Below are 25,727 nucleotides of genomic sequence, written 5' to 3'. Positions count from 1 at the left end.
GATCTTTTTTTTTTTTTTTTTTTCCAGCCATTAGGGAGCTAGGTTTTTTTTTTGCTGAGCATGTAAAACAAAATCTCTCCTCCTTCTGCTGTCCCATCAGTGACATCTCAAATGAAGGCCTTCACTCGTCTGCCTTGGGCCTGATCCTACAGAGTCTTCTCTTTGCATTAAGGGTTTAGATAATAGAAGAGAAAATACACTGCAATTTTTGTGATGATTTGCTTAAAAAAAAAGAAAAAAGATGAAGAAAGGAAATGGGAGAGAGCAAACTTAGTGCTGGGACAATACGATGGGAGAATTTTTGCCCCATGATGGTGAGATCACAGGTGCAGTTTTCTGCTCGGCTTTACCCAACACCATAACAAAGATGTAAATAAATTAGAGATGGTCCAGAGAGGAACAATAGGCATGACAAAAGGTTTAGAAAGAGTGACGTGTAAGGAAAGCGTGAAGGCACTGTGTTTTCTTTTTTCCCTCTAAAAGAGAAGAGTCACACTAACAGTCCTGCAATACAGAAAGGGCTGTTATAAAGAAACCAGCAATGACTTGTTCTGCAGGTCTGCATGTCTTTGGGAAAGTAAAAAGCAACTAATCAGTGGCAAAGAAGTTTTAGGTTCTATACTATAAATCGTAAGGATAGCAAAGCAATGGGACAGACTGGCTAGGGAGATTGTGAAGTCTTCTTAGGAAGGATAGGTTTGAGGAAGCACTTGTCAGAGATAACCTAGGAATTGTTCTGCCTGCTTTGTGTCAGAGATCTCTTACAGCTTGGCAGCCCTGTGAGGAGGGGAGAGTTGTCGCACTGCAAGCTGTTAGTGGTTGCCACCAGCCCATTCTTTGATCAACAGACAGTTATGGTCCTGGCTGAAAATGGTGGCTTTGCTGAGGCTTTGCCATGAGCTCTGAGTGGCCTCATTTCCCACACCAAAATTAACAGGCTACTGACCTTTGCTGCTGGGAATATTCCCTGAAATTCTGTGCTGTTTGAATGGTGCTGTGTTACCACTAAGGAGACAAAGAGGTGCTGCTGAGTTCAAGAGAAGGCCTAATTTTGCTTCCTCTGTAGTAGTAATCATCATCATTGTCACAGGCCTAGATGGCACCATGTAGCCCTGTCAATGAGGAACACTGAAATGCATTTTGGCCTGGATTCAGGTGGACAAAATCCCACCATGACCCCGGAGCCTACCAGTAGGAAAGAGGCACAGCAATGTCATTCAGGCTGTCTGTGCTTCTGTGTCTGCTAAAGGCATTCTGATATCTTGATTTTAGAAAGCCTTGTGAAGTCCTAGAATCACTGATTCAGTCAGCTTTCTATATGCATAAAAATTGCTGTTTTCCTCAGAGTTCATTTCTTTTAATTATTTTTCCTTTTATTATCTCCGCTTGCAGTATACTGTTTAGAAAGACTTTGGGGGGGGAAAGGTGCTGAATCAAGTACTGCTTTTTGCAAAAAGTAGCAAGTGCTCAGAACTTACACCTTACTGGAGTAGTTAATATTAGTTCTCTAGTTGTTGACTGTTTGCCTTCTACTCTATAACACTGCTTTGCTTAAAAAAGGTGCTGTTTGGATCTTCTTCCTCCTTGGTTTGCTACTACTAAACTGTGCTCCTAATGAAAGTAAGTTTATTATAGTATCTGGAGGCCGAAGGTGCTAATGTTTGCCTCTCTGTTTTCTCAAAGAAGGAATTAATGTGCATATTTCAGTCCTTGGTATTCTTAGTATTCTGGTCCTGTGTTTCTTCCAGCATCCGCCTGGTGGTCAGCTGAGCAGGACTGCTTCGTGGTCTCTTTCCCTGTTTGGCCTCACCAGCTAGAGCGGGAAAGGAAAGGGAAGAGTTCAGGGCCTTACCTTGGAGCCCTTATGGGTCAACAGCAGGCCCACAGGCTGCCTGCTCTGCACATGATCACGCAAGCCTTCTTGGCCTCCAGAAAAATTGATCTGTAAATCTGAAAAATATCTGTAGTCGTGGGCAAGAGCTTTCTGCAGAGCTGTAAAGCCTTGCAGGGAGAACTACCATCCATCCTCCCAAGGAGCCCTTTCACTTCACTGGATGAGACTTTTTTCACTGGGAGAAGCAGGGAAAATATGTTGTCCTGTTTGAAGCAGCTGTGTCCTGCAGAGCGTGGCTTCCATGGCTGATAGGCACGAGGAGACATTCCCAGCCTTGCTTTCCCTGTCAGAAATGCAGACATTCGAGGGGCTCAAAATGAGAGACTGTAAGGTTGGCAGAGGAGAGTGTTAGAGATAAAAGGTGAATGAGCAGTCAGAGTTGGGAGATGTGATGGAAGCATCCAGGGGAAAGGGGAAGTCGGCGGAGATACTTGTGGAAAGAAAGAGAACAAGGAGAAGAATATGGGAGAAAGCCAGAGGCAAAGAGGAAAAGAGCAGGGAACTGACTGCAGTTAGCCTCTGTGTACTGGCTTTATTCCCAAATAAATATGACTATTAATATACTGTTTAAATGCTGTGTCTGTTTCTTGTTTGCTTATCCTGGTAACTTCTAGGTGTTAAACTCCACTTTTAGGAGTCCCCTCAGTATAAAGAGTAAAATATGCGATCCACAGTTAAGTATTTTAGAAGGAAAAGATCAGCCCTTTTAGCCTCTTTTACAGGTAAAGATATTTAGAAGGAAGTGTATTTTTCATTTGTGTTTTAGAGGCCTTGATCACCTTATGCTCCTTCGTTGAAAATGGATCTCCAGCCAGACATCTTCCCTGGGTTTCTAAGCCCTGGCACTTTTCCAGTTCAGTTCTCCCATTTTTAAAAATTATTTCTGTACTTACATATGCAGAAAGGTCATCTTTCTGATACCAAACAGCAAGCTGTTTTCAGGGATGGCTGTTTTAACTGTTTAAAAAACAACAGTTGATGTTTTACCATCAGCAATTTTGTTTAACCTGTTTATTTGTTTTGTAAACAGGTCTTTGTGGTTATTATTTTTGGAACAAACTAGAACATGATGACTAGTGCATTTGTTTTTCTCTCTGCTGGTTCTCTGAGTACTTAAAAAGTTTGTAAAACCCGAATTAAAAACATCAGCTAATGGAGTGGCAAAAAGGCAAGACTGCAAGGATAAAAAGCTGAGCAGGTGAGCTGAGAGGCCAAGAAAGCGGGTGGTTTGGCAGAGCAGTCTGAGGGCTGGAAATTTCAAGACAAATTAGGAGGAGCTTTGGGATCTAGACTTGCGGTTCGCACAAAATCTCTGTGTCCTGTTCTTCCACCGGGCAGATGAGTAATCTCTAGTGATGTCAGTGGGTGTTACCCCACCTCCCCAAGGAAACAGAGTGAGTCCTGCTAGTGTAAGTAATGCCTCATTTTCTCTTCAACTGGAAAATCATTTGAGTTTGCCTCAAATGTTTCGCAAGGGACCTGAGAGAGAGGAAGAGAGGTTTAATATTCCTTTCTCGTTGCATCATTTGCCTGTTTCTCAGTTGGACTGTGGAGTCCAAACTGAGACATTTTGGAAATGTTTAAATGACAACTGAGTTATTGCCTAGCTTCACAAGTATTTTGGCTGCTTGCATAGTCAAGCTGCAGTCCTCCCCCTAAGAAAAATACTCATGGGAGAGCAAATGGCAAAAAATGCAAACAGCCCCAAGCAGAGTGTTAGTGCTTTTGGCAATGAGCTGCCAGCTGTCATTGAAAACAAGTTCGGAATTTGCTATAAGGAACTTTTGAAGGAAAGTGAGTCTTTGGAAATGTTATAAAAGGAATGAAGCCCAGTGTAGTAATTCGGCAGTGTTTACTAACAATGTTTATTCTTTTATACTAGAAAAAAGGTTAGTACAGAAAATACATCTGACAAAGAAACATCTTATTTTGTATATTTATATACACACACATTACAAAGTTTTGGAGAAAGAAAAAGATTGTACCAATTCATTAGGTTCATGAGCCTTGAGTGAATTTAATAAAAAAAAAAAAAAAAAAAAGAAGGAAAAATCCAGCTTGTGCTCGGAGAACATGAAAGCCTAAACTTGTGAAACTTTATGATTAATGAATGTGGGAGCCGTGCTACGGGAAACTTCCAAGGAACTGCTGTAGCTTTCTAGTGGAAGTCTAGCCCTGCACTACTTCAGATGTTTAAAGGCCTGTCCTCTCTCCAAGTAAGTGCTTGCTTTTGGTTAGAAAGGAAGGAAAAGGAAAGGCTGGGGAAGGTGGGAAGAAATGATTAGAATGAATGTGTTAACCTTGCAGATCCCAAGCAGAAATGATCCAGCAGAGAGTGATTTGAGAGCTGTCTCTCCTTGGGAGCTGCAGCTCTGCCCTGTGCTAGACTGCGGTGGCTGTGTGTCAGCCCCTGCACTTGCAGGCTGACCTGCTTGGTGGCCGTGAGAGCAGGGAGGGCTCAGGGCAGCCCATCGCTCTCACTGGTTTGTTGAATGGACTATTAAAGAAGCAGTAGGCTCCATGTTAAACTTGACTCTATCCTAATTGCCCTGCAGCTTTGGGTTTGGGTTTTCCAGAGCTGGCTCTAAGTCAGAATTTATCTTTGAATAAAGCAGCTCCATAGCCCATCTATAGTAAAGCCTCATAAAATACATCTTTTACTCATACTCGTTTTTCCAGCATTGCTGCAGTAATGCAGATTTACTTTTTTGAGCAGGGATGATTTGTATGCAAAGGACAAGTACTTAAAAGCATGTGAAGGTAAGGGACTTGTGTAAAAACTAAGCAGTCCACAGCCTGCAGGATAACTGCAATAGCTTTTCACACCAGTCAGGAACTTCAGAGAAGCACCAGCGTGAGAGCGCGCTCCAACTGGAACTGCACAAAACAAGCCTTTAATGAAAGCAACTGGAATAATGCTAAATCAACTGTTTTAATGGAGCTTCAAAGAGATGTGTAAAAGCTGCTAGTAAAGTCAATTGAAGGCCTGTTGCAGTGCCTCAGAGTTCTCTTCGCAGCCCTCCTGCTGGCAGCAGTTCAAGCCTCTTTACAGTGCATTAGAGGTAAGTGTAACAGTGGTATACCAGGCCCTTTGAAAAACTAGTAAGAATCTTTTTCCCTGCGAGAGAAGCCCGTTGTTGCTAAGAGAGGGAACTGCATGTCCTTGAGTCTGAGAATCATTTGTTTCTTCAGCTGGGATGGAGAAGGGTCTTTAATAATTGACAAAGCCATTGTTAATAGTTGTATTCCCTGTACTTGCCTTCTAGTAGCTAGAGACATCCATTAAAATGTACTGCTCACAAACAAGTCTAAACAATACAGTTCAGTGCCCCAAAAGTCCTCTTTCAAATTCTGCCCTCCGCAGATTAGGTGAGAGCAAACTATAGCTTATGCCTTGCAACACGACCTTACTGGGACATTGTCATCCTCCTGCAGAAAATTTTTTTGCTTGAGTGCATCTCTCTAGCTTGCAAGGATGGGAGCATGTGTACAAGTGTAGGAGATGAAGCGTTGGTCCCCTTTTCGTGAGGCACCAAGTCCATGCCACATAAGGTGTTCTGAGGAAACGCTGTACGATGAAACCCTTGGAGCAGCGTCTTTCCTGCGTGGTGATGACTCACCTAGGGAAGCGCAGCACTGTGCTTCCCTTGAAGCCTATTGGTGGTCTTGGCTCCTGCAGCATCCGTGCACCAGAATTTCTCTTAATGTTGTGGTCACCTTAAAAATTCACAGTATATTGACACCACTGAGGAAACTACTGTTCTCTCTTGCTATGCACTGCGAACATAGACACACAGGAAACTTCTCCAAAGGGATTTTGCCAAGGCCTACAAAACTGACAAGGAAGCACTAAGTATTTTTTCTCCCAAGATTTCCAGATCTATTGCGTATCTGCAGGGAAGATGACTTCAGGATAGGTGTAAATGCAAAATCTGTAAACAATGCACCTGTGTAATTACAGCTATGCTGAGACTGCATATGTATTGCTACACTGTATGTAGAATAGAAGATTCATGGGGCAGTGAAGAGAGAAAGTTTGTACCTACAAATAGAGATGGCCCAGAGGACAAAAAGCCAAGTATGAGAATATTTTACTTAAAACATTCTGAAAAAAGGGCTTTTTTATACATTTCATTTTTACTGTATCATCTCAAGGTTTTACATTTCAGTTTGATTTTACTATTCCAACTCTTGTGATATAATGCAACATTTTTTTACCTGTCAGAATAAAATGCTTGATAATTTCCTCCAAAGATTGAAAAGTAATTAATATTTTCTCCTAAATTTTCTCATTTTTATGACAGCAGCATTTTTGATGTAAAATTGTTCAGGTGGGAAAATTTCACCTGGGCCTTTTGACAATCACTTGGAATGGATACTTTACCAAAAAGTGAAAAGGCCTTATAGGAACTGTCCTGGTCATCTCAAATAAGGTCCAAAAATCCCTTTATGCTGTAATCATTATGTGCTGTATATGTGACATATATTTTAGAAAGAAGTTATTTAAGATACAGTACAGAGGCTTTTCAGAGAGTCATTTTTAAATCCCTCCCTGGAAATGTATGTTCTGCTTATTACCATAAGTGTAGCTGTGCAGCCTTAAGAGGAAGGAGAATATAAAACAAGCTAATTTTAAGCTTCTCAAAGTTGATTTGTTTTAATAGAAAAGAAATGTGAAGGTGCTAGACATTAGGCCAAGCTAAAAGCAATGGTACTTGGGCATGTTATGTGATATGGGACATGGGAAGTGGATGCTGGTTCGTGATTATTCAGTCTAGTGTCTGACCTCTGATGGCAGGGGTTTACTGTATGCGGTATTGGATCGCATATTGGATCGTCCAAAGCCCCCCGTGGCCACAGGATAGTGTTCTCACAGGCGTTGAATTGGCAAGATTGCATCGAGAAGAGTGAAATAATCAGCTTGTACAGTAAATGCATTCATCCCATGGATGTTTCTGTTTTAGTTCCAAATTTGTACTCGTGTGTGATTCCGTTTAGATCCACACAGATGGAGCAAACTTTTAGCTGTTATTTTTGTTACGTTTTGGGCAATCAAAGTACCTCCCTGTGGCCTCTTCTGCTGCACCCTGCCTAGGATATGGATCACTAGTGACACATAAAGACATGCGTATGCTCTGTGCAATTCTGCATCTTTGTTTTTACTATCCACCGTAACCAGTAACAAAGAGATTTGTGCAGATGACTATCAACAGTTGTAAAGAGAGAGCGAGAGTAGCCCCAAAGTATTAATAAAACAGTGTCTTTCATAGCAGACTGGCTGAGTTTGAGTTGCTGATCTCATTTCCTGTTTTCCAAGTTAGTTGATTAACAGAGTGAGTGGCATTCTCGTGGCTCCCCAAAGGTCTTCAAGGTTTATGTTCCCAGCAGCTCCTCTTGCTAGAAATAGAGGGTAAGAAAGGACTCGTAGACATTTGTTGTTCATGTTTGGTAGTGTCTTGGGGAAGGTTTGCCCTCCCTGCACTTTTGCAGCGATATATAATCATCCATTTGATCATATTATGATCTTTCACCAAGGCGAAGAGAGGTGTGAAGTACTTTTGCTTTCAGAAAGTGGAGGATTAAAGTTTGGGAATAGTTTAAGAGTCTAAATGTACATACTTGCTGATGCTGCCTACTGTTTTTGGGCTGCCTGTGTTGGCATGCCTGGATATATAATTCACTGTGATCTTAAAAAGGACAAGAGGACCTTAAACCTTTATATTTTGAGGAAAATGTCCTGTAATAATAACAAAATGATCTGGAAAATGCCTCTGGTAACTTTTTTATCAGTGATTATCTCACCATTCAAGGTGACAGCAAGGCAGTGTTGAGCTCATAATTGATGAAGGGAATGGCAGTGCAGATCTTGACTGGGCTTTGGAGGTAATTCTTTGGCTCTTCACAGGTCAGGTGCAGGAACCTCGATTTCCATTGCCTGGCATCTGGTGATGACATATGTGTTATAGATGCATACAAATAAAGCTTTACCATTGTGATCTGCTAGCAAATACCAGGCACCTCTGTGCTGTACCCCTGAGTAAGCCTTGTGTTCTGGCTACTACTCTTCCATGACAAATGCTTTTGCATCTTCCAAAATAATTGGATGAGGGGATTACATGTGTAAGATGAAATCGGATTTGTTCCATTTTAACTGCAAATGCAGTGGTTATGTAATGGTCCTATTACACTGTAAAGGCAAGTCCCCATAAGATAAAATACCAGAGAACTGAAGGAAAACTTAGATAATTCATAGGCTCAGGTGTTTAATAAGGTGAATAGTTAAGAAAATTATATATCTGTTTTGAAAAATTCCATCTTAAATGAACTTTTTGAGTGTGTGATCCTGGCAAAGAGTGACTCTTCCTGCTGTGCTTCCCTCTTCCCTTTGATTTTCCAGCCTCTCTTTCCTTGCAAAGCCATGACAGACCAAAGGGTGATGCCCTTCCTGTTTGACTCTTTTGACGCCAATTTCCTTCATACCATTACTCTGATCTCTTCAAACTTGCATCATTCCTAAACAAATGCTGTACATCTTGGAAACAAACTCAGCTGTCATGTAATGTGCTTGACCGTTAGCCTCTTGTCTTAATGACTTCTCAGCAGAAAGGAATTAAGTACTTGGTCCCAAAGTACCAAAAGGAGGAGAAGGCAGGTATTAAAGGTACTTTTAAACACAGCTCTTCTGACAATAAACTCAATAAAGAATAGCGGAAAAAGGAATTTTATTGCCTTGACTGACATGCTCCATTTTTCAGTATATGGTGCTTATCATCTCTTTATCCCACTAGAACACAATTAAATGTAATGAGCTTGACAGCTAAGTGAATATTATCATTCCTATACCAGAAGTGCCAGGTCAGTTGAATCCTGCTTGCTGATTTCAAGACCATTTTTCCTAAAGAAAGGTTTGCTGCTTCCTCTAGAAATGCTCTAGGTGGCTGTTCCCTTTTCCTTTTTTTCCACCCCCCCCCTTTTTTTTGCTTTATTTAGGGCCATCAGATATACCTGAGCAGTTGCATCCGTTCTCCAGGAATCCCACTGAGTTCCTGTTCACGACTGAGTGTAATTGCTCAGTCTGGCCCTACAGCAGCATTGCGTTAAACAGTTAAGAACAAGCTTAAAAACTTATTTGCCAGTTTAATGTATGCAAATAATCTGCATTAAATAAGCATAGCTAGAGCTGTAAGTGCCTGAGGGTTAATAGCAAGTAATCATTAAAAATAGTTTTCTTGGGGAAGAAAGTTAGGTGGACAACCTACAATTTAAAATCCATAGTAATGACTACACATGGGGAATGGAAACTTGCACTGCAGTGTACATGTATGCACCTTGGTAGAATGCTTGACAGAATTTTGCTAAATTGATCAGGTTGATGGAAAAAGGCTAGTGCCCGTTTGGATTAAGAGTTAGGCCCTGAATCTGTCTTTCTGAGACCAGGGCTCTGTTCTTCTTTCTGCAGCTTCCTGTCCCTTTTTTCAGTCTTCATCTAACAGCTCTCTCATTCTTCTTATATATATAATTTCATTTGCGAGTGCATTGTAGGTGCTTTGTTTCTAACCCCCAACCTTGTTCTTTATACAAGAACAAGAATTTAATCTTCTCTGTTAAGGGAAAGGATGCTTTAAGGGCAGAAACATCTGATTCTGCAGGAGTCAAATCCTGTGGAAGACAGAAATCACTTCTGAACTGGATGGAGAGTCTCTATGTGAAGGCTGATTAAAAACATACGCAGTGGATTTTCATCAGGAGAAAAAAAGTAAAACATGCCTTTTTGTTCTTCAAATCAGTGCAATGGAGTAAATCTTCCTCTAAATAAGCATCTCAAAGGCTGGAGAGAAGAGGCTGCTACGTGACCTGCTTTCACAACTGCTGTGAAGTCTTTAGACTGTCTGCGTAGCTGTGTGTTGACGAAGTAGCCATACTTAGTGTGCATACTTAATGGACCACAGAATTAATCCTTTATGGTGCAATTACGTTTTCTTGTTTAAAGCTGGATTAATTAGGGTCATTGCAAATGAAACTCATGGAGATAAGGAGGAAAAAAACCAACTTTTAGGATCGGGTTATGAGGCTTCAGCCTGTCCCAGGCTCTTACGTAGGGACAGTCTGTTTGTCCTATTTATGGAATCGTGGTTTCTGACACCGCTCTTTAAATAGCTCTCTTCACATCCCAAAGCATTGTCTCATCCAGTCTACAGCATGTGGCCCCGATGGCCATCCTATATTGTCATTGTTGATCTGTGATCAGTAAATACTGACTGGCAACTCAGTAAAGGGGATGGGAAGGACCACTTTTTCCATCTCTTGGCTGTAGTCTTTGATGCAAAGAGGATAGAAAAGCCCACATAATTTTTGGCCTTATATGGCTTTTCTGGAAATATTTATATTTCTAGAGAAATGCCTCTCAATGGTATAAAACTCTGATTTTGAGAATTCAGCATTTTTCCCAGGCATGGGCCACACTTTATTAAAGTGGCTATTATTTCGTATTGTTATAGGACAAATACAGCTGAGGAGTTCTGCCAGGTGATATGCAATTAAAATCATTGGTCTGGCTTTTTGTCAAGAAGATAAAAAGAATAAGCATAGGAATGATAAGTTTATGCACTTAAAAAATGAATTAAATATAAAACACCATGTAATGGCCCTGATTTATTGAAATTAATGCTGGTTAAAAATCCTGTGTGACAGCAGTGAGTACAGGAATGGCATGTAAAGAATTAATGTTTAGAACTTACATAATACTTTCCACTGGTGTATCTTATTTCATACATTTCAACAAGTACTGCTTCAACATACAGATGGGAAACAGAGCGATAGAATTGAGAGTCATAGCACTTCATTTAAAGTATGTCCTGATGTGAGGTAGTGTTCTTAATAAATATCCTGAGAGAGTACTTTCAGCTTCCATGAAGCATAAATACAGAGGTGCTTTGCCACTTCAGTTTAGCTGTTTTGGATTATTCTGATGTGAACCTAGTGTTTACATAGCTCTTTTAGAGTCCCATCTTATTGCTGTTTGGACTCGGAAGAGCTCTTGGCCATTTCCCTGAACTAAACCAACTCTACTGGAAAGACTGTGATGTGGGAGGATGAGAGGGGATCTGCTCGCTGTATGAAAGACCTGGAGAAGAAAGAGGAAAATACACGTCTGGGAAGGCGCAGAATGAAGTAGTGAGTGAGACTAGAAAGCTGGCAAATGGTGTAATGAGCACCAGTTTTATAATGCATTAAAAATAAATGCTCTTTAATGTAGCATATAATCAACTCATGGGATTTTCTGTCAAAGGATGTTACTGAAGCAAATAGTTAGCAAGAGGGGGGAAAAAAAAGGATTAGGCATTTATATAAATAGTAGTCCCACTTGAAGCTTTATTGGGTAGACTGAAGACTTATAAGGGTTGTGGCAGGCCTTTCACTTGAGGGCATAAGCTGAAAAGAAAGGATTTTCTGCCTCATTGTGTAGCATAGATTATAGAGATAGCCAGAGGCATGGGAATTTGATCTAGTCCAAAGACCCAGTTTTCTGAAACACCAAGCAAAGATTGATGTCACAGCCCAGACCGTGAATTAGTTGGGCTTGTTGCTTGCTCAGCTGCATGATTCCGTTTCCCTCTCAGAGGGGATTATTTTGTGACTGATGGTTATGGAATGGATTTGACATATAGAGGCTGATGGTGGAATGGTCAGAACTTCAAGGAGTTTCTGTCTCCAGTGTTTTTAAATTGACTGCAATTTTTATGAGGTATTTTCTTTTTGATTTGTAGGTGGCAATCTGAATAGCTATCAAGCAATAGTTACTGAGCAAATGTCATGAATGAAGATGCTCCACTATGAGCATGACGTGAATCTAAATGCTCTGCGGTCCTGTTTGATGTCACTTTCTATATTGCAAAAACTTCCAGTGTCCTGACTAAATTCTAGTCAGGAGAAATCTTCCTCCCCTTGACTTTGCAGTTGTACTTTGTGAGGGGAACTGGCGTATGTAAAAATCAGCCAGAGTGTGGAGATAGATCTGCCTACACCACCCCTTTAAGGTAAGCTAACCAAAGACAACTGGAAAAAGAGAACCCAGGTTTTATTTAAAAATCTCTCTTTGGGAAGAGCTTAACACTTTTAAGAACTTCTCTTTTTAAAGAAAGAAAACTCAAAGTAACCAGGTCAGATAGCATAGAAATAATAATAAAATAAAGATTTCTAAATAACCCTGCCCCTGCTCGCTGTGATCTTGCAGTCAGGCTCTGGCTTCCAGACTTGTTTTCAGTCAATTCAGTGACTTTTTTGAGATGCTTCAAGTTATGCCCATTCCCTCCGGTCCATAGGAAGGTCTTTTCCTTGCTTCTGAGGCTCAACTGTCAGTTCTTTGCTCCTGCCAGCAGTCTTGCAGTCTTCTCTGTACCTGCAGCCTCCCATTTCCATCCTGCAGCTTTCTCTTCCTGAGTCACCCCACAGTCTGCAACCTTCTCTCCCCTTTGCACGCTCTGTTACTCCCAAGGAAGGAGTAATCATGCCTTCCTTTCAGGAGCATCTACCTTTCTTAAATGAACATAACATGCAACCTGAGACAAAATGAATTAAACAGGTACCAACTTTCATGAACCTGTAGAAGGTTCTTCACTGTGATTACAGAACGATTCCAAGTAAGCCAGTATCTCCACATTGCACTCACTGTATAGACAAACTGGTTCAGCAACTTTTACTGAGTGGGAAGGTATGTTTGTACCCCTGCCTACTGCAGAGTGGCTTTAGCAGCAATAATGGCTCTATTCTAGTCCAGGTTGCATTTTCCAATGGGTGAACTGTTTGGAAAGCATGTGTGACCTGGGGTGCACATGAGCAAGGATGGCCAGGTTGCACCTTAGCCTAGTGGTATGTCAAAGGCTAACTGGCAGTACCACACCAAAAAAATGCAAATAAACTTAGGTAAGTTGTGACCAGAAATGAACAGGAGAATCTTGGTATGTTTGTCTGTGAGCATTTTGCGATAAGTTTTGGGGTAGAAATTCCAGATTTCACTGCCTCCCCATCTTAATTCCATCACTTCAAACCTAGCACGGAGTTAGTGGAAAACAGGGGTGATCCCTTCTCAGGTTATGTATCTAGTTTGCTATAAATTTGGGCTTATAAAGAATTGAAGGATTAAACCTAAATATCAGCCTGGCTGAAGCACAGCTTTCCTTTGTTTCTCTTTGTATGCAGAGGTGAGCTGGCTGGGAGCTGTGAGAAGCTCTGAGATAACGTGCTTGTCTCCTCCTGTGCAGTCACCTGCTGTTAGAAGAAGAATTGAATTAATTGAATGTTTAAAGAATGGCTTAATTGAATGTTTAAAGCTGCCCATCACGGTCCATAAGGTATGAGAATCATATCAGCTGTTCCAGATAACAAAGAGCCTTGGGCCTGGTGGACTTGGGGGAATAGCTTGGAAAGGTAGCAAGGTAGAGCTAAAAGTCACCTCTTCAAACAGCATAGTATAATCTGCTGCAAAGGTGTGGAGGTGCTAACATAAATCATTCCTGTTGTTTCTTGTCTCATACGAATGTGAGTGCTATGCAGAAAACAACAAATGTGCTTGCAACAGAGTGCTTTATATTATATATGCTCATATCTAATATGTTCATGATATATATGTTGTGCGTGTAACATTAGATAGACTTTATATAATGATTTATTAGAAGCCTGCATTTTGAGGGAACTGGTATTATTTTACTGTGATGTGTGTTGAAATACATTCAAAACTATGCTGCAGTATAATATATATCATGAAGACAGTGATTTTGTCACTGTTTGTTTCAGCAGTCATTCCAGCAGCTAACTGACCCTCTGCAGGCACATACAAACTGAAATAAATCCACCTGCAAATTCACAGCAAATTTGAAGCCAATTAGACAAACCATTTACATTGTATGAAGGTTCAAAAATGACCTCATTTTTTCTCTATTTCCGTAACCTTCTTTTTGGCTCAATATAACTATAGAATGGCTTGTTCTAGAACTTTAAATTTATCTTAATCTGTTGGTTTTGGCAAAGACTGATCTCTTGACTAGTTGCAGAGGCCTTGTTGGCAGAATTAATTAGCACTAATAGCATTAATAACATGGTTTCTGCATACCTCAGGGGCTTCACGGTGCTGATGAATTCCACATGGTCCTAAAAGAAGAATTAGGCACTGGAGCAAAGAAGAAGAGGTATAAAGTGTTATGCTTGCTTATCGTTGACATACATTTTTAAAAGCCAAAGTCATAAACAGTATTCTAGAGTGTAGCTCATTGGGAAAATTATGCAGACAAAATTGTTTTAGTGCATTTACGTTGGCTATAAACTATGAGCTAGCTTTTTAACATCCTGGGCAAAATGATTCCTATCAGTGTTTCCAAGTTATACATACAATGTTTGAAATATGTAGCTATGGTGAACAGAAGAACTGAATGTTGGTGGGACAGGAACAGAGTCGATGATGCAGAAATGACCTTAATCGTGCCTCTTCATGACTCATAGTATTTGACTTCATGAGTAAGTTTGCAGATTAATATTTGCTTTTAAAAGTACTACTTTTTTCTAAATAGTTTTCCCTTGAACAATATTTATATTTTCTGACATTTTTAGTAGCCTTTTTTGTTTTCCCTGTATGTGGAGAAATGCAGAAAAGACAGACTTGCTGTTAGAATGGTATTTGGTTCCTCTATACCACCCAACATCCATTTGCTCTTCTGTGCCTCTGTTTATTCCCCTTCCAGCTTGCCTTACAATTTGGTTGTGAGGATTCATTTACCCGTGTTTAGATGTTTCTGTGAGATCCTGAACTTCAGGGTGCTTTAGGAGAGTAGCATAATGCAGCTTTTTAAACATATTTCCCTTAATATTTCTTAAGTCAGAGGTGTAGGCTAACGCAACACTATGAAGACCTTAAAAAAGAGAAAGACTAACTAGTGGAGCTGTGTAAGTGCAGTAACAAGTTTGAAGTGTAACATAAGCAATTAGCTACAGCACTAACTAGTAGGGTGTCTCTGGTTCAGCAAAGGATTGTCAAAGGTCTACCAAGGCAGCAGGACAATTGCACAGATTGGGAATGTCCAAGGACAGTGTTAAAAGACAAACTGTGAGTCAGTCTCATGGTACTGCTAATGACTGGGACCTGTACTTACTCTGCGTGTGAAGTAACATCTCAATGAGGACGTTCATAGTGAGGATAACTGCTGCACGATGCAATGTGTGAGGAGCTGATGAAATATTTATAGGGGAAAGTCAGAGATGGAAACATTTGCACTCTAGCTCCAACAGTTAGACTCTGCTCTATGCAGTGTGGTTGCGGGCATGCATGGCTGATCCAGTGTTGAGCCCAGCTGTGTGGCTGGGTGAGCTGATGACGTTTGGCTCCTGAAGGTAAGAGGACTGGAAACGGGCTCTGGAGCAGTCAGCTGTGGAGTGTGGATCAGCTGCATCCTGATGTGCCGTTTGTGGTTAGTGGGACAGAGAGGTCAGGGCCTCAGATGGCCAAGAGGAGAGGCAGACCCTGGCAGATGCAGGGAAGGTGAAGGATCGACAGAGCACACCTAATAGATGCTTCAGACTAGCTAAGTTTTCTTGTGCTGCCATCCAAGTTCATGCAGTAGGTTAAAAAAAGCATGGTCTCTTGAAGTGCTTCAACGTGTATTTTTGTACTAAAGGAGAAAGGATTAGTGCCTTTCCTGAAAGTGTATGGCCTGCTCAAATGCTGCTATGTGGACTAAAAGGGCTGCTATTTAAGTTCCAGGTAGGGAATTCTGAGGTTTAAAGAGCTCTGTGGCTCTTTAAGAGCTGCACTTGTGCTGTTGCTAATGTGGAGAACCAGGGCTAAAGCAGAAATTGTCTTTCATTTCACATTAACAAATATCTTGATTTTTTTGATGCTGATGGAAGCCTGTTTTCAGATAGAAGCTTTTAAAGAATTGCAGGTGAAGAATAATTCAATCCAAACTCAAGACATTTTGGAAATAGAGGCTGTACATCTTATTTTGAGCCTGATGCCATATACGAAACCTGAAATGCAAGGTAGACAATGCTTTGCCTTGACAATTAAGCTCTCTCTTAATTATGAGACAGGGTGGAGACCTGATGAATTATGGGAATGAATCTTTACAGAGGATTTCCAGAATATCCTGTGGGTCACTAAATTTCAGCTGTGTGCGGTTGGAGGAAATTAACAGTTTTCTTTACAGATAGAACTCAGGCCTGTTTATACTCTTTATTGTGGCATTGTGAGGATGTGTGTTTATTATCTGGCAGTGATCCTAGGTCTTACTCAACTCGGTCTACTAATAGAATTTTTCCTACCTGCCTGTGCTGTGACCTCAGTGCTGGAATTGGACAGCAAGACTGTTCTTTTGACTTTGTGCATTATCCTTACTAACAAAGTTCTCCGAGAGGGCTTCTAGCAAAGTAAACTGGTCAGAAACATCCTCAGCTGGGAAGGTGGTGTACAAAGTACATCCACATCACCAAGCCATTCTGCACGGTCTCTGCACATGCATAACATAAAGAGTATTAGGGAGAGCAGTGAGGGGGAGAGTGACCTTCGTACATCAGCTGAGAGCTGGGCCTGCTGTCTTTTCTTGTCATAACATTGTCAGCAGCGCGCTTCAGTGCATTTCGTCTTGGATTGATTAATCAGGTTCTAAGAAAAATGATGTTAAGCCAGCAAGTTTTTTTTTTTTTTTTTTTTTTAATTCAAGTCTATGTCCTCTGTAGGCTTTCATTGATGAAAACAGCTTTCATATAGTGGTGAAAGCATAAATGCATCATAGGAATATTTGTACGTATCAAGCGAGCAGCACATTTCTCCTGGCAGCATCCTTGGAGGCTTTTAATCCATGCTGGCTGCTTTGCCACATATCGGATATTATCTGATGGGGTGATGCAGGATCATGTTGCAAAGCCCTGGGGAGAGTTTTCCTGAGCTGCATCTGCTGCTCCTGCTGGACAGTTCCGTGGCAACGCTGGAATGAGAGGCTGGTAGGGTGAGATCGAGCTCTTCTCCTTCAGAGATAGTCCCTGTTAATTGACACACCAAGCCTCTGGAAGGAGTACAGATCCCCAGCAGTATCTTTGGCCTGCTTTCATTTATCTTTGGCCTGCATTTATCTTTGCTATTTATCTTTGGCCTGCATTTCATTTCATTCCCCTCTTCTTACAAGCACCTTTGAATGGAAACGACATTTGGTTGCATTGAATGGGCCTGTGGAACAATAGCTCATACAAAAATACCAGGCTTGTGCCAGCATTCCCAATAGGAATCTGGGGAGTTGGTGAGGGAAGAGGCATCAATGCTCTCTGCTGTTCCTGAAAGTCTCTCTCTCTCTCTCTCTCTCTCTCTCTCTCTCTCTCTCTCTCTCTCTCTCTCTCTCTCTCTCTCTCTCTCTCTCTCTCTCTCTCTCTCTCTCTCTCTCTCTCTCTCTCTGCTTTTCAGCAGTTTTATAAAGATGTGTTCTGCAAAGGATAATTATCTTCCTAAGCCAGAGATCTGTCAGTAAGGTGGGATTTCCTGTTAGCTGTGAAGAAATGGGACAGGACTGCTGGGAATTGAGCAGAAAGGCAGAGCTCTGAATACAGTCAGACCTTAGCCAGCAGGAGAATGATTGCCATGAAAGGTTTTTATTTCAACAGGTTGGCACATCCATACAAGACAAAAGATTTGTTTGCATTTTTCTAAGCAGTTATAGCTCTTCTCTGCTTTTTTTCCCACGATTCTTCTTCTCCTCCTGCACCATTGGCTCATAAAGTTGACCAGGAAATCAGCAAGTCAGGACGTGGGAACGAGAGATAATGGTCACAGTTTCTGTAAGCATCATAGATTAAAAGTTGAGGTTGAGGGTGCGGTGTCAGCAGATTTTAGCTAAAACATAAAGCCTTCATGATTGATTTTTGTGGATTTTTTTCGTTTTCAGGATTTTTTGCAAGGACAAAGGCGAATAATGTATTTTCTTTGAAGAAAATAGGGATTAGCCTTTTAATTTTGCCAAAAGTAGGTTAACCCATAACCTGTCAGGCCTTGGTGGTCACTTGTGCTTTTCCTGAATCTATCACTTACTGTTATGAAGGAAGCACTTTTCTACTTGCAGGTTCTGAAAGTCTTCATGCCCTGCTTTGATGTTGGGTGTCAAATATTACTCCACTAGCATCAAATGGAAAGAAATTACTTTTTAAGATGCCAGCCTTTTTTTTTTTTTTTTGAAACCAGTAACCCTTTTTTGTTTTGTTTTTCCCTCACATTTCCCCTCGTCACAATCTAATAATAAACCCACCACACAACAGTAAGGCATTACTCTTCCTTTTGCCAGTTTTTTCCACCAGTTTGAGTGTCTAGCAGATTGCTTCCTCACCCCTCCTTTGGTAGTAAAGTGTCATGGATATGCAATCTTGAGGCAGAGGTCTTTGCCCAGAAATCTTTTTTTGAAAGACCATGCAGCAGAAGGTGAAGACCCTTTCATAATTACTTCCTGCCCACTGACCTGTATTGTGAAGTCAAAAAATTTATCAAGTGTGACTACAGAAAAAGCTTATCTTTTGTAGGTTTGTTTTACTTTCAGCTGCTGTTCTGCCACTTACATACACATCTGCAGTAAAGCAAATTTTGGATTATTACAAGAGTAAAATGGAACAAGAATTTTTCTTCCCAAATATATGTTAAATTAGTATCTGCATTTCTTGAGTCTCTCTGTTAGTCTCGATGGTTGTATCAGAAAATTTGGGGGAGGAGTATATTCTCATTCTTGACCAGTCACTCTTTTGGGGGTTATTGTGTGTGTGTTTTTTTTTTTTTTTTTTAAGACTAATACAATAGTTCTGGTGTTATCATTTCCACCCCATCATTACTGACTGTACTTAGGTATCTTGGAAAATTGTGGTAGAGTTTTACTGTTCAGGCCAGGCCTTGGCTCTGCTGTTTATATTCTACATCAGACCTGAAAGCTGGAGGAGAAAGGACTGTCCTGGCAAATTCCAGTCACAAGTGAAACAAGGCAGGTTCAACTGAGTTTGGTCCCCATGAGATCGCATGAGCTCAACAGGTTCTAACATCATCAGCCTTGGTCTTTGGAAGGTGACCTGGGAATTGGTAGTATCTCAGCTCCCTCGCTGAATTTTGAGTCCAAACTCTAGTCTAAACCTGATGTGTATGTTACTTCCTTATTCTAGCTCTAGTTTGAACAGATTTGTGTATTATTTCCAGAAAAGAGACACTTACAAGGCCTGGTAGATGAACAGTATATTGTAGCTTTATAAAATGGTATCTTCTTGGTTTTCAGTGTAGCTTTAGATTTGGTTCTGCTCCCGTCAACATGAGCAAAATTTTGCCATTGATTTAAATTAGTAAAGTCAGGTCAGAAACAGAGTGATCTTGTTGCGAGTCCCATACAAAGAAGAGATGGAAGCAGGGCATTAATCTTGCCATGTGGAGTACAGTGAGGTGCAGGTATGGAAATGTAAACAGTAAACATGTCATTGCTATTGAAATACTGACAAGAAAGTCCTTGCCTAAATTGTTCACATTGAGCTGAAGCCTCATTTTCTCTTTTTACTTTATATCTAAAGATTTTTTAAAAAATGCATTACTACTCACTTCCTAAATCTTTTTGTTGCATTACAAATCTATTAATTGTTCACGTTTGTAGAAAACTTCCATGCAGAGCTAGTGTATCTTTCTAGATGGTGAGCTGAGAGTGCAGCGCTAGGATTTACATCCTGATGGCACTGTTTCAAGATCTAGAGTGCCACTCTTCCTCTCTTTCCAGGGAGACTCTCTCTCCACTAGTGCTAGTACACCAAAAATTTCACGTACAACTGCATGCTCACAGTAGACCTCCTGAGTCAAGTTTTAAGCTTTGGATTATTTTTAATACTAACTGCTTATTAATGTGCAGTGCACTTCCAATGGCACTAATCCGCATGGGTATGAAATCCAGAAGAAGGTGCTTTCAGAGATGGTACTGATGACTGTGATATTTACCCTTCTTTAGACCCTTGACTTGGTTTGACAATCCTCTCTTGTTTTAATGGTGACTCGCTACTGTGCTGATTTTGTGGCTCCTTGTAGCAGTTGGTATACCAACTGGCTAAGCCTGTGCCCGAAGGCAATAAAGCAGACACAGAGTACACAAGCTCCAATTCACTTGGGGCCAGGTTTCTGAAGGTTCGCATTGATTTAAATGAGAGTCAGGCACCTAAGTGCTTGGAAAAAAAAAAAAAAAATCTAGTCTTTGCTTTTTAGTGTACTGATCACGTATAGCAAACACTTCTTTTTCCTGAGTTCTGAAAGCACAAGACAAGCTCTGTGGATAAGGCAATGCTAGTGATGTGTTTGGAACAAAAATCATTTACAACAGGCATTTGAGCTGCTGCTGGCAATGGCCATCTAATTGAAGGGACCTCATTTGTTATACAAGCAGCATAGGAGCTCATTGCAACAGACTGTAAACTAATTCCTACTCTGGTGTAAAAATTAGGGAAATAATTAGCGCTTTGTTTTATTTTGGATGCTTCTATTTTTGTGTACCCAGTTTGAGAGAGACTGGCCTGAGAAGTTCAGAAGATTGAGGGGGGAGCAGAGACTTGGAGGGAGCAGTCTGTCCTCTAAACTACAGATAAACTGGCTTCTGGTGTGTGAGCATCTTGCTGAACTCTTAGGTAAAATAAACAGGAATACACAGTTGTTTTGTTTGAAAAACTTTTATTATACTGAGTTCTTTATGTTGCATTTAAAATATAGTGTCTTCAGCAGGGTGGTTGGGACTCCCTGCATACCTTTCTTCTTGGAATTATGAAAGAAGGAAGCAGAAGTAGGTGAGCCACGTGGATTATGTGTACAGTTTTTTGGTCCTTGCCCTGGAACTGAAATTCCACCTCAGGGAAGAGAAGACTCAGGACTTGAGACTGCAGGGGTGGGCATCTAAACCAGAAATGGGGACAAGAAACAGCTCTGAGACACTGCTGGTTCCCCAGGAGAAAGGGTGTGCTGCTGCAGAGCAACCTTTTCTTTCAGACTTGCTGCAGTCCCTTCAAAGCTGGGACCTGCCTAATATAGCAGTACCACTGTCATTTTGCTTACTACAGCTCAGTGTTGAGATGGACCAGACAGATTTTCCCCTTTTGCCCCCTGGAGAAATTCTGGAAGGGCCAGCTAAGGTGGAGGAGCCTGGTAAGGTGGTATGAAGCCTGGGACAGACCAATTAGAATGGGAAGCTTGTTTCAAATGCATATTTTTGTTTGTAAAGAATAACTTTCTGTCACAGTGGCTTCAGTGCTGAGGAACTGAACTCTTCCCCCAACAAAAAAAAATAGATAAAATTTCCTTTTGAAGTATTTTTCATGAACACTGTAGTGATAAAAATGTACAGCCATATCCTCTGGTCTGGAATCAGCTAGCTTCTCAGCCCCTTGGTATTCTGGATACAGAACAGATCCAGGCAGTGTTGCTTTGTGTTATGGCACAGGTACCCATATTATTAATCTGTAAATACATAACCAACACCCTGCAAAGACAACACTTGTTTCTGGTGATTATGCAGTAATTACACTCAGTTGCTTCAAAATCAATAATTTTTAATAGCTCCTTTTAACACTAATTAAAAAATTAGGAATAATAATATTCTGTAATTTGTTTGTCATTAGTGTGTGTTATTATGGTCAGTCAGAGTTTTTATTCATTTGTTTTTTTGACTCATAAAATGTAATTACATGACTACATTGTCTCATCTGGTTTGGGGGATTCATTGTGCTGGAATCTGATTTCACTTTACTTAGAAGAATTCCTGGGAATAGCATTGTGTTTGATGGCCTTAATCAGGATTTATGCTGAGGTAACTGAGATCAGATTCAAGCTCAAAGGTTTCCAATTACAATGGAAAAGGATGTAGAAGTATTTGCGGGTTTATTACTTGCTACACGGTTTGTTGTCAGCCTACCCTCGTAGGGTGACAATGACAAATTGCACTGTCAGACGGAAGCTCAAGACTGAAAGAGCCTGAGAGCCCTGGCTTGCTCGAACAAAAGGCTTTGTAGGGATGGAGAAGTTACCCGTTCACTGTTTACATACACATATATATATATATATGTACACATTCCTATCAGGGAGGAGACACAAGGAGATGCTTAACTGAAATACAAGCCATGTTAAACTCATGAAGTTTTCTTGACTGTAACACTGTCTAATTTTGCATATGCTGGAGCATTTTGAGGACGTCTTTAGTTTGCTTTACCTCTGGAGAAGGCTTTGGCAGGAATTATATTCTCCTTGTGTACACTTCTAAGCAAAGATATGGCAGAATATCAGCATCCCAACACGATGCTGTCTGAATACAACAAAAAAGCAGTGTCCAGGAGAGCTTGGGAGGAGAAAAAAGGCTGAATGCATTTAAAGTATAGTTTTATTATAAAGCATGGTGATTAAAATGTTCTCTGGCTTCTGAAATGGATATACAACTTTTCATTAACTGAAGGCGTGCATCCTTTAGTTTCTTAAGGCAGCTGAGTGAAAGTCACCATCCATATCTCTGACTAGCTTTGCAGCCATGCATATCTATGAAAGCCATTGCCTCTTTAATTACCTTCCTATTTAAAAAAAAAAAACAAAAACAAAATACCACCTGCCTTATCAGTCCAGGGGTTCATTATTTTCTTTTTACTCTAGTATAAATCCAGAGAAATGGAAATAAATGTGTTTGTCGACATTAAAAAGAGAAACCGTGCAATTCTAACCCTTTGCAGAAGGATCAAGCTATAAGGTGAGAGAGGCATTTCTATGTCTCACGATGCAGGGCACTGGCATTTCTTATCCAATACATTCTTTTATATCAGATAGTTTGATTTACCGGCAAAAATATTTTTTTTTTTAGCTAAAAATGTAGCATTCTATTTCTTGCAGTAAGGAGTGTGAGAAAATGTTTCATAATGCTACAGCACTTTTTGATTTAGGGCCCAGAATATTGTGAGACATCTGGCTACTTTTTTCTCCAAATGGCTTGACGCTTCTGCAGTTCTCTTGGGTGAAATCCTGGCTCCATTAAAATCAAAATCAAAAGTCCTGTTGAATTCTATGGGCCAGTATTTTGCCTTGGCATACTTTCCACAAGACTCCTTCCTCTTTCAGACCACTGCTCTATGGAGCACTTAAACACATGGTTACCTCTCAGAATGTCTATTTGTTAGTGGAAAAAGGCCCTTAAAAATATGTTCATCATCAAGATAGACAATGCTAGCAGCACTCAGAGACATCAGCTGAGAGAAAATATTTTTTGGAAGAAATGTTCCAATTTTATTCATTTCATCCCGTGAACATTTAGCCTGCTTGCAAGAATTGAATGGTTGCATTTTTCCTTTAGGTTTACCTACAGGTTTACTTTAGGTTTACTTTTCATCTCTGGCTTCTAAAGAAGCAAGAGTTCTCTGATGAATACTGCTGTGGAGAGATAATTAATTCCAGCATTTCATGAACTCTGTATTAAAAGTAGAAGAAAGAAGGGAGGCTAAAGAATCAGAAAGTGGAGTGGCCAGTTTAAGAGCACATGGCTTGTAAAAAGGTTTTGCTGTTGCCATTGTTCTTCCAAAGGATTTAATTAGTTGCCTGTTAGCTACCTGCTTTTTAATGCTATTCAGGTTTACAGCACAAAAAAGGTGAAAATATATCTGTTTGCTTATACTTTAAACATTCTGCCAAGAAAAGGAACTGTTGGGTCAAAAGGTATTGTTCTGTTTAAGAAAAGGAATTGCAGATTGCTGAGAGCATCTCATTAGCCTCAGTATCTACTTCTTTTAATGAGTGGCAATATGGGGATACTACAACTGAAGAGCATATGACAGCGTACTGCAGCTCCAGTGAGTCAGTGCTACTGCTTTCCCTAGCTGCAGCTTTTTGCCGCTGGTGAAAGGCCAGTGAAACAGTAGTTATTTCTGGAGCTTCCTTGCTGACAACTCGTGGTCCATTATTTGCATTCCTTGCAAAGGAATATTCGAGCAAACTGAACAGCGATGTGAAAATCAGGACAGTCAGAGGCGTTAGTGCTAGAGATGCAGAGATCACTAGACACAGGTTAGTTCTGTAAGTGAATGGAAAAACTGGCATGTATTAGTCACATTGCTAAGTAATATAGATCAGAAATTTTCAGTGGCATGCACTTGGCTCAGTAATACAATTGGAGCTGACCCTGAGGAACTGCTGTTGGAGACCCACTTATTACTGGCAAAGGTCTACCACTTGTCAGTAAATTTTTAATTAAAAATATATATATATAGTCATTGCAACAAGCATTTCTTTCCTTGTGCATCTCTCGGAGGAAATGTGAATATATTATTCAACTCAAAAAAATCTGCAGCTCCAACTCAGAAACAGTATAACTCTGCATATCCCTACTGTGCATATAGGCCTTTGCATTGAGAAGGCTGCTGTAATTTGCATTCATCTTATTAGTTTGTTTATAAGATGCCCTGAAGAGAGACTTTTTGTGTGAGTCTGTATGAGCAGATGGAAATAAGAGACCTAGTAATAAATTGTGTGCTTAAAAAAGACATAAAACTTTACATGAAGGCAGAACAAACCAAACAGGGCTCTCAGTTACTTTTAAAACAGGAATAGTTGTATCAGTGTGAACAAGGGAAGAATTTGGCCCAGCAGATATTGCTACTTTGGTTTTATTTACAAATACAGAGACACTGGGAACATACAGTGTTGATAATTAGGGCTTAAAGGTACTTGATATACTAGGTATCTCCTCTTAGAGCTATGAAAACATACATGTTGTACCCAAAAGTTAAAACAATGCAGGCAGTGAGAAAATGTGCAAAATCTTTTTTTTTTTAATTCCTTATAATAACGTGGCATTTAAATTCTAAGAAGAGGCTCCCCGATATTTCCATTAACTGAACCCAGTGTCCCAGGAGGAGGTGAAAGGGAGGGGAATGGGTGTTCACTCTTCCTGTCTACAGTGAAGCATGTTCTCATACCTATGACTAAGGAGGGAATTTTGCAAACGAGACTCTGTTTTTCCTCTCTGTCCACTATGTTCCTTAGTACGGTGATAGCAAAAAATGGTGCATAACTTCTACCACTTGACTGGAGGAAGGGGAGCTGGACACACTGGCCTAATGTCCAGTTCAGGGGTGAGGAAGAGACCTGTGGCCCTGCAACACTCACCCCGATGAGGTTCAGCCTTGGGTTGAGTTTTTCTGGTTTTACTGTTTTAACTCTTTCAAAGTACTGATTGGCTGAAGTTGAGGTACCGAAACAGGATGATTTCCTGCCCATCTCGTGATGGATGGCATAGTCGCTCAGGAGCCAGTGTTGTGCCCAGAGGTTGTCTTGTTTGGTCCTAATGGTGGCACAGGAACACCAATAAACTTTGCACTTGATACACACTGTCTGAACACAAAATCAAGGGATGTCTTTGTCTAAGAAGACATACAGATTAAGCAGGTAAAAAGGTTTTGAGATGCTGTGAACCTTAAACATTGCCTGTAACAGGCCTCAGGCTGTATCTATATCTTGAGCTTTTGAATCTGAACTGGAACAGGTTGCCCAGCATGGTAAAGCATCTGCCCTTTGAAATAAGCAGATTAGCTACTACACAGCCTAATGTAAAAAGAGGTAACATAGCCTCTTCTAAGTGATGGCATCGCCTTTAAAAGTGAGACAATTCCTTAACGATTCATGAGGAACTAAACAAGATTTGCTTACGTGTGGCTTCACAGCACAGCTCTTGCCTTAACAGGCAAATTGGATCCTGAATGCTTCACAACCCATTCGAGATTATTTATATCCTCTCCCACTCTAGATTACACGATTTCCCTGATGGCAACTATATCAGTGGCC

At 40.6% G+C, this 25,727-nt stretch overlaps 1 long non-coding RNA gene across 1 annotated transcript in view; it reads left to right on the top strand.

Moving 5' to 3' along the window:
- Window positions 1-16,665: 16,665 nt before the first annotated feature.
- LOC112980867 (uncharacterized) overlaps window positions 16,666-25,727 on the top strand; it is a 100,124-nt gene continuing 91,062 nt past the window's right edge. The window contains exon 1 of the long non-coding RNA XR_003258532.2: window positions 16,666-16,882. This is a non-coding gene — a long non-coding RNA (uncharacterized LOC112980867). The remainder of the gene's footprint in view (window positions 16,883-25,727) is intronic.

The sequence above is a fragment of the Dromaius novaehollandiae genome, chromosome 2 (genome assembly GCF_036370855.1).
Source record: "Dromaius novaehollandiae isolate bDroNov1 chromosome 2, bDroNov1.hap1, whole genome shotgun sequence".
In the NCBI taxonomy this organism is placed as follows: domain Eukaryota; kingdom Metazoa; phylum Chordata; class Aves; order Casuariiformes; family Dromaiidae; genus Dromaius; species Dromaius novaehollandiae.
The sequence above is the reverse complement of the archived record's forward strand: the minus strand, read 5'-3'. Positions and strand labels throughout refer to the sequence as shown.